The 10004-nt window shown below is 42.5% G+C and overlaps 1 long non-coding RNA gene across 1 annotated transcript; it reads right to left on the bottom strand.

The window, feature by feature from the left end:
- Positions 1 to 1963: 1963 nt before the first annotated feature.
- Positions 1964 to 2803, bottom strand: LOC105853858. Its single transcript, XR_001145608.1, has 3 exons — positions 2750 to 2803; positions 2133 to 2228; positions 1964 to 2046 (listed from the first exon to the last, which is right to left on the bottom strand). It is a non-coding gene; the product is annotated as an uncharacterized LOC105853858 (long non-coding RNA).
- Positions 2804 to 10004: the final 7201 nt, after the last annotated feature.

Below are 10004 nucleotides of genomic sequence, written 5' to 3'. Positions count from 1 at the left end.
AGTTGGCGTGATAGCTGTGGCTCCTTGGTGGGCAACCTGCACTCCCTTTACCAAGTTTTGTTTCCACGCCATGTGAAGCTGCCCCAGTGGCCCACCTGCAGACACTTGAATTGGCTTAGATGCACCACCTTCCCTCTGCTACTGACCATCTCCACCAGGGCTATGGACCTGGGCTGCAGGCCCCACTGAAAAATCTTCCACCTGATGGTGCTGTTGCTTCAGAAATGCCAAGCAGCCTGGCGTGCCTCCGCCCTTTGTGAATGAAAAAAGACCCAAGTTGTCCCAGCAGCCAACCAAGCCTTCCCAGTGAGGCTGGTCCCAGGCTGCTGGAGATAATGGGGTTTCCTCCTTTCTGAGTATTTGTTGCTAGCAGGAACTTGCACATAAAGACATGTAAAGGAATAAATGCATCAGTGGATCTCCTACCTCATCTCTCAAAGGTTTGAAGCCATCTCCCAGGGACACTGTCCGTTTCCTGTACACACGTAGCTGTTCATACCTGTCTTCTTTCCCAGGGCAGATTCATACCTGGAGGGTGTAGGAATACCTTCACTTGCCCTCTACTCTCTGCTTCATCACCTCTTCTCTGCACTCACCCTGTTACCTCACACCCCCTTGAGGGCTCAAGGCAAGCCTAAGAAGTAGGCCATGCTGTCAGCCAAAAGAGGTGGTCCTGGGACTTTCAAGGTAACAGTCAATTTTTTGTGTATCTTTGTTTCTTTTTGGTTTAGAGCAAGTTCCTTCCAACATTTCATGTAAGGGCTATTTGGTGGCAAAACCCTTTAGCTTTTGTTTGTCTGGGGAAGTCTTGACTTCTTTCAGGGTTTCGTAGGACAAAGTATGTTTAACTATTCTGAATATGTCTTTCCACTCCCCTGGCTTGTAGACTCTGTAATAAAGTCTTACAACGGCCCAATGAACATGCCTTTGTAAACAGCCTTTAATGCTCTGTCTTGGACTCTTTGAATAGTTTCATTACTATGTCTTGGTGTAAGTCTCTTTGTATCTATATTACTGCAAGATGTTTTGTTAGCTACATGAACTTGTCTCTTCAGTTCTTTCCTCATGTTTTAGAGGTTCTCAGCCATTATTTCTTTAAACAGACTTTTTATTTTCTTCTTCTCAACTTTTATGGCCAAGACCATGTGTTTTCCCCTTCCTGACCCTTCATTTGAGCTGGCAGCCCTATTATTTCTGTCCCTTCCCAACCCCTCTACAAAGGAAGTCAATAGTCAGAACCTAACACATGCCAGCTTGTATACTTGCATATAATGCCAGTGGCTAGAAGATGCCAAAAACATCTACTGAAAGTTTTGTTTTGGAATCAGTTGATTCTCTGCGGGAAGAATTAAGCCATGGAGTTCAAGAACCACATTTTTATATATTTATTTCTGCTTCGTTTCATAAGTTAGTGCAGTGACCTTTCAGCAGGATAGCCCTGAACAGAGCTGATAGAGGTGGGTAAATGGGATACCATTTACCTGAGGTAAAGGAATCCTGCAGGTAGAAGTGGTGTTGCTGGCAGAGGTGGAAAGGGGGATGGAGAAGTCTTGGTACTTATCAACAACTGCCAAGTCTGTGCTCCTGTAATATAAATAACCAAGTGTTTCAATGCTGAAAAACAGATAGTAGATAGGGGATTTTTATGCTGCTTACTAATTTATCAACATTAAGGGACTTAACAGTACGTACAAAAGATTAATGTGGATATTTGATGGGCATTTTTTTTTAAACTTGAAAACTAATGGAATTCTTCCCCACATGAAAATGACATGTTTTTTGAAAATCACAACTGTTATCTAATCTAAAATATATCATTTTAGTTAATTCAAGTAGTCTTGATCACATTGTGCTTACATCTGACATGTTAATTTTCTACTGTCAGAGTCACGGTGATAGGACAAAGGTCTGTATGTAGCATCATTACCTGGTTTTGATGTCACTGGAGTTCTGTTCCAACAGCTTTGAATTTTCACTCCTTTTTAGCAGTTCACATTGAGCTTAAAGTTGGGTGCTGAATTCTTCAATTATTTTCACTGATCACCACTAAAAAGGTATAGTTTTAGGTAAGCTTTAAGTAAATAAAGCATTTCTTTGTTGAAGTCTCGGAAATTAAGAGTATTCTTACTCACTTTTATGACAATGAAACACCCACGTAGAGGTATAGGATTAGGGCCAGTGATCGTAGTGTAACAAGATGACATGTTATCTCACTAAAGCACGCACTTCTGAAAAATAAAAACAAAAATTGATCTTCTAAAATTATTTTTCAAATCCTTTTAGCTTGATACATAGTATTAAAATGCCTCATGTTCTCTCCCTCTCTTCCTCCTCTTTCCCTCTTTTCATATTCTTGCATTAGTATTGGTTCTAATAAATGGTTGGTTTTTTCCTTTAATAAAAGAAAAAACAACAGCAACAGCAACAAAAATGATAAAATGAAAATAGTCTGGTACTTTCATTCAAAAGGAAACATACTCTTACCCAAGATATACAAAGGCATTTAAGACATGTCTTAGAGTTTTCAATGAGACCAAGGGTGTTGGAACTTACCAAATGATTTATTTTCAGTGGTACAAATAGAACTGTTATGATCACAGTGAACCATTCCAGAGGCCAAGTATACGTGAACACAGTGCCCGATATTAACGGAGCAAGTGCAGTGAGAAACCAACCTTGAGATCGGGGCTTACTGTACAGAAGAGGATAAACATGCAATCAAAGTATAATTAAGAGGTAAATAACATACCTAGAAGTATGAAACAAGTCTAGGATCTTCATCTGTACCTAAGTGGTAGATCACACTCTAATTTTCTTATAAAACTGTGACCTAAAAAGGAAAAAAATATCATTAATACCTTTGCCACAATAAAAATCAACTCCCCTAAATATGGCTTCCACATGAAAAATCAGTCATTTTCTCGCTCTGTGAAAGAAACCAGCCACTACATACCAGTAGGAGAATGAAGCCTAAGCCTGAAGATGGTCCTCACTTGATACTGTCAGCCCACTGTGATGGCATCAACAAGTCAGCCCACTGTGATGGCATCAACAGCAACCTTCTAGTAACTTCAGTGTAATCCGCTGGGATTCTGACTTGCCCTCACCAGGCTCCTTCCCGTTTCATTTTGCTGAACAGATATGTACATTTCTATTACTGATTTTACACTTGTTTCCCCTATTAGAACTTAAGCTCTGAACAAGCAGAGATTTTTTTTGAAGATTTATTTATTTATGCATATAGAACTGGGGTACAGGCCAGAGGGGCAGGGATGGTGAGAGGATTCACCAGAGACAGTGGGGGTGCAGAACAGGCAGATCAACAAAGTACACTGCTGAGGGGAGCAGCGGGCGGGTCAGGAGAGGTCTGCCACGCCATGTGGGTCACCTCCGGGGTGGGAATCGAACTCACGCTGAAGTGGCTTTAGCTTCTCAGTGCTGTGCTTTAACTAAGCTACATCACCAAGGAGGGCCCAGCAGGGATATTTTTGAGTCTTATATGGCTGTTCCCAACAATAACAGTATCCGACACAAAGTAGGTACTGAACAAATGTTTAATGTAATTAACTCACCTTTGATCACCAGGTTTAATGTTCCTTCTATTCCTACAGATAACCCTGTTAACTGTCTGGTGTGCATTTTTCAGCATTTTCTTACACATATATTCTCATATGAAGGCCTGATGAAAATAGATACTCAATTCAACTAAACCCTTGACTATTTCTATAACATATTAAACAGAATCACCTGTCTCTATTCCCAACCGGAACCACAACCAATTACATCTCTATAAATATAACCAAAATAAATTCTAGTTTTGCTATTTCCCCTCATTATTTTCAAAATTGTATTCAAAACAGGTTTCATCAGTTTTGTTGCTTCTTGGTTTCCTTGAGCTCAAAATAATCCATCTGTGAAAGTGGCATGTTTAAGGGTGGCATGCTCTGAACCCATTCACTGCCAACCAAACAACAATATGCAACATTTTTCAAATTATGTCTTTGATTAATGTTACTTTTTTTAAATATTATTTATTTATGCATACAGAGCTGTGGTACAGGCCAGAGATGCAGGGGCGGTGAGAGGATTCACCAGAGATAGAGTAGGGAGCAGAGCAGGCTGACTGACAAAGTACACTGCTGAGGGGAGCAGCGGGCGGGTCAGGAGAGGTCTGCCATGCCATGTGGTCACCTCTGGGGCAGGCGGGGATGAACTCATGCAGAAGTGGCTTTAGCTTCTTAGTGCTGTGCTTTAACCCGCTGCGCCACCAGGGAGGGCCCAGATTTAGGTTATTTTTGACGTGCCATTCTCACAAGTGTGAGTTGGAATGTCATTGTAGTTTTAATTTTCATCTCTTATTAAATGTGGCAAACATTTTTAATGTATTTCAGTCTTCTGGATATCTTTAGTGAGTTATTTGTTCATATATTATGCCCATTTGTTCATTGGATTACTTTTTTTTTGTTATTGAATTGATCTTTATATATGCTGGGTATTAGTTTCTTATCATATTTATGCTTACTGTGTAAATATTTCTTCCCATTCAGTAGGGTGTATGTTTGTGTATGGTGTTAGCAAGAAATCCAACTTCACTCTTACATGTAGCTTTCCAATTTTCCCAGTGCCACCGTTTTTTGTTGTTGTTGTTGTTTTTAAGGGGAGGGTGGAATTTTAGTAGCCTACAAAAGTCTTTTCAGACATTTTAAACATTAACATAATTAAAAGTGAAGTCATTTTTTATGTAACAATAAAGATGAGAAATATATTTGCAAAGTTACAATTTTTGTTTTCTATTTTATGCTTTTGAGGCAAAATGTGTTTACATCATTGGATTTCTTCTTTCTGCTCCCTCTCTACCATGCAACCCCCGTGGGCTTTTTCATATGATTAAATACAGTCCTTTGGAAAAGTAGAAGGAAAAGAGTTCTACTTGCCAGAACATGAGTGTCTGGAGATTTCCTTTCACTCATTGGTAGATGCGCAACAGGTTCTGAGGTACAGGGACACCACACTGACTCTCTGGGAATGGTAGCATTTCTTCTAGGATGTGACTGATATTCCAGTTCACCTAAATGATAATGACTTGAGAAAGTGTACCCTGTCACACAAACTCATAATTTGGTGACAACTATAATGTTGTTTCAGCCAGTTCTTTCAAAGACAGAAAAAGAAAAGGAGAAACCTAATATCCAAAAAGAAGAGATAATGTTAAATAATCTAGGTCCAGTGCTCAGGCAGACAGGTGCACACCCAAGGGAGACAGCAGTAAAGAAACCAAAGGATCTGACTGGAAAGAATGTTTACCTGAAGATGCACCAAGTGCAGCGCCTTATAAGTTGGGAGAGCATCCACTACAAAGTGTCTAGTGGGAGAGTGGAAAAAGGTAGAGGTCCAGGCTCCAGAGGAAAAGGACCCAATCCCAAACTGGAAAGCTGTTTTGGCTTGGGTTTCCGAAGGCCTTTTTTAGATTCACAAAGGGCGGGGGGAGAGACCGGCAATAACGAGTGGTTGACATATTTGAAGCAACAGTGCCATCAAGCGGAAGCTTTTTGAGTCTCGCCTCCGTTCCCTCGAGGTTATCTAGCTGTAAGTTGGGTGAAGATAGGAAGGAAGCTCAACAGCAGCAATAAGATTTTCAGGGCGGTGACCCACATGGCACAGCAGACCTCTCCAGTCTAGCCCACTGCTCCCCTCAGTAGTGTATTTCAGTCAATCCGTTGTGCTCCATACTCTCTGGTGAATCCTCCTCTCGCAATCCCCGCTTCTGGCCTGCACCACAGCCTTTATATGTATATAAATCTTTTCTTAAAATAAGATTTCCATCTGGAGTGAGCCAATGGGCACCTTCCAGAGTCTGCACAGCAGCAGCCTAACTATAAAGGGGACTGGATTGCCAAACGACGCACCCTGAGTCTTCCGGGCTCCCTAAGCTGGGGGCGTATCCTCGGCAGCAGCCTCGTTAGAAAAAAAGTAGCCCAAACCCGTTTCCAGGCTTGAGTTCCAGGGCCAGATGTCAGAAACATCATTTTTCAAACAGGATGGGGAATTTTCTGATGATTTATTACCAGACTGACTGGAAAGTATAAAGAAAGTGCACTGCAGGTTAGAGCCTGCAGTTGCGTTCTCTTTGCTTTTGCTCTCGCCAAAGCCAGTCCCAGGCCCCACAGAGTCCCTCCAGGTCCTCCTAGCCCTGTCAGGTACTTCTTGGTCCATGTGACCAAAGAAGTCCACACACACTCGGAATCTGACCCAAAGTAAGATGGACAACACCCTCAGGAACGGCAGGACCGCGCCCTGTTTTCCCCACGTCACATCAGAACACGCAGTCCTTGCCATCATTTAGCAAATACCTTAAGATCCCTCAATACCAGTAGCCAGGCTCCACACCTAACCCCCAGATCCCCACAGACAATTCAGGTTCTGGCCCTTCCACTGACAATAATGGCAGCCGCCCTCGGGTGCCTGCAGTGATCTTTCACAGGGTTTCCCCGTGCCCAACAGAGGATCCCCAGCCAAGAATGCCCTCAATGAGACCAAACTTGGGCTTGTTCCCAGGAAAGGGGCAGGAGGCCAAATACCCACAGCTCTTGACCAGGGCTCTTAGCGGCTTCCACAAGTCTAAACAAGACATGGCGGCCATCAGTGTCCCCGTCACAGCTTCCTCTGCTTGATCTTCCGGTACCCGTTCTTTACTGCTTTATCCTAATAGCGATCTCTGGGGCTTTCTGGAATCAAGGTGGTTTGGTGGCTGATTTTCTTGTGCCCAGTGAAACTGTGGGTCCTGGTAGGAGAGTGTGGTGGAAGAAATACCCGTCCTTTGTCCAGTATGAGGCTCTGCCTACACCGCCATTTGCATCCCAAAGGAAAGCACAGCAAGAGCGCACAGGCTCTGTAAATGCATTCCGCTTGATGGCAGTGTTGCACCAACAATGTCAGACTGCCTGCCCCAAGGTCTCATCCTCCACCCTTTGCTGAGGAAAAAAATGCTAGCCCCACATCCTTGCTCAAACATGGCGGCTCACCAAGTTAGCCAATTTGGGGGAGCACAACCATTTCAAGGATTTCAGGGAACCTAACTTATTTCCTTTTTAGTTCTCTTAGCCTGCCTGCAGAAGCAAAAAGCCCCTAGCAGTGGACATGACCTTCTGGGTAGCTCTGCCATGAGGAAACCTCTAGAGACACTGGGGTAAGCACAGAGCACACCCTCACCACTCTCAACTAGTGTCATAGTGTTGGGTAAGCATTCTTTCACTGGTGAATTCCCCCTAGCCAATGAGAGGTCAGCCATCTGCAAGGCCTCAAGCAGCAGGACACAAAAGGCAGAGGCGGGCCACAGGCATCAGGAGAGGTGTCAGAAATGAGCTGAACCTCCCATCCTAAGCTGAAACATTGGCCCTGAGGATCTGGCTCCTAATCCATCTGGCTCCTGTAGTACAGATAAAAAACGACAAACAGAGGTCTGTCTTTTGGGTCACCAGAGGCCCACCCCCCCCAAAAAAATAAAAAGGCATTAATAGGTCTGGCCTCAGTCAAAATTCTGACAACTTTCACTGGAATTATCACTAGAAAGTTAAGTGCCCAGACCAAACCAGCCCTTTTACTCTTCCCCGTACTACAAGTGACTGAACTCAAATTCTGTGTACCTAATTGAGGAAAGTGCCAGGTTGTCTAGATGATCATTCACATATCCACTTATTTCCAGTTTCACATTTAGGACCTGACTCCAGGCCCTGCCAGAATGGATGAATATTACGGAACACTGCAGGATAATCCCCATGCCTTTAGCCTACCTTAGGGTTGGTCCTCCTTGGGACAAGCTGAAACACCTGCATCACTCCCCTTTTCCAATGTTCAAAAAGGCTCATCTAGGAAAGGAAGAAAAACCACATACTCATTCACCAGAACATCTGTGTCTGTAGATGACTATATTACTACACTTCCTGTCCTCAGAAAGACCTGTAGGTATAGAGGGAAAGCAGCTGTTTATCTTTGGCAGGGGGGAGCCCCAGGGAATAGGAAATGGCCCTTCCCTCAGGCAAATTCAGATTGATTTTAAATTGTTATCAGCTTTGCATTCAACCAAACTTTAGAATAAAGCACTACCTAAAAATAATTTCAAGCCATCCTTCTGAAAACACTGCTAGAATAAGAGACCAAACTGAGACTCTATGTGTCAATTTTTGTCCTTCAGAATGACCAGTCCCACAAGTGGTGGACTTACTTTATGAGGAAACAATAGATGAACAAGAGTCTTTCAAGGCTGGGACAGTAAAGCCAGGCTGGGAAATCTCCATACCCACAGCCATGGATGGCATTTTATAGTGAGATATCCACTGTTGTTTGCCTTTACTTCAGGAAATGTTTGCTAAAGAGAAGTATGAGCATGTCTCTATTTGAAGAACTCTTTACCAAGAACTTGGGGGGGTGGGGGAGTAGGAGGCAGCAAGAATGGGTTGTCAAAAAGTATAGTATCAAACTATACTGTACTGTAATACTAACCAAAACAGCATGCCACTGGAACAAATACAGAAACAGTTCAGTGGACTAGACTAGAGGCCCAGAAGCAAACCCACATAAATATATAGTTACTCTGAGCAAAGAGCCAGGGCCATGAAATTGAGAAAGGAAAGCCTTTAACAAATTGTGCTGGGAACATGGACAGCCCATGCAAAAAAGTCAAAGCAGATCGTTACTTTACTTCATTCACAAAAAAGTAAATCAAAATGGATTGAAGAGCAGGACATAAGAACTAAAACTAATGAATAAATAAAACATAGGTCACAATCCCAAATAAAGACACTAATGCAGAAACAAATGGGGGCATCAAACTAAGATCTTACCTTTAGTAGCCTCAAATCTGCAATGATATTTTCTAGGGTTTATTTTAGTGTAGTTATCTATTTTGTCTGATTTTTCCCCCTTATATTCCCAGTGAGTGAAATTACCCAATAATTGTGTTTGTCCTTCTAACTTGTTTCATTTGGCATAACACCCCACCCCCCAACCCTGTTCTATCCATGTTGTTGCTAGTGGCAAGATTTACTCTCCTTCTATAGCTGAGTAGAACTTTACTGCATATATACATAACTACTTTTTTATCCACTCATCTGTGGTTTGGCATTAAATTATTTCACCAACATGGCTATTGTAAATAATGCTTTGATGACCACAGAAAATGCATATACCCTTTCCAATCACAGTGTTTTTGCATTCTCTGGCAAAACACCAAACAGTGAATTGATGGTTATAAGGTATAATATATTTTTAATACTTGGAAGAACTACCCTATTTTCCATAGGGGCAGGACAGGCCTACATTCCTACTAACAATGTGGGAGTTCCAGAATTCTTCTCTGCACACTGTCCAGCACTTATTTCTGTTGTGTTTTTTTTTTTTAACCCCCCAAAGGGGCCTTTATCATAGGTGTAAGGTGGTATCTCACTGTTTAGATTTGCATTTTCCTAATAAGTGATGTTGAATACTTTTTCAAGTGCCTGTTGGCCATCTTTCCCTCTTCCTCAGAAGTGTGTTTTATTGAGTTCTCTGCCCTTGTGGTATCCATTGGTTCTTTTCTTTTTGTTGTTCCTGGGACTTTTTTAGATCCACAAAGGGCGGAGGGAGAGACGAAGCACCAGACAGTGGTTGCTGGGTTTATACCAACAGTGCCATCAAGCGGTAATTATTTGAGTTTTGCTTCCATCCCTTCTCTCTGGATATTGCCAGAAAATCCCAATGGGACCCAGGAAGAGACGAATTGGGGAACTAATAGTATTTCAGGCCAGGACTCAGTCAATGTGCACAAATTAGTGTCTAAACAACATTGTGTTAAGGGGTCAGTATGCCTCATCAAAGAGCAGAGGACCTTCAGACTTGGTTAGGTGTGGCTTCATGCTTGGTTATAAGGTGTGGCTTTTGCGGCTAATTTTTTTTAAAGATTTGTTTATTTATGCATACAGAACTAGGGTACAGGCCAGTGGTGCAGGGACAGTGAGAGGATTCATTCA

The sequence above is a fragment of the Condylura cristata genome, unplaced genomic scaffold (assembly GCF_000260355.1).
Source record: "Condylura cristata isolate star-nosed mole 26May11 unplaced genomic scaffold, ConCri1.0 scaffold00019, whole genome shotgun sequence".
NCBI lineage: Eukaryota > Metazoa > Chordata > Mammalia > Eulipotyphla > Talpidae > Condylura > Condylura cristata.
Note: the sequence above shows the minus strand (reverse complement) of the source record. Positions and strands in the feature narration are given on the sequence as shown.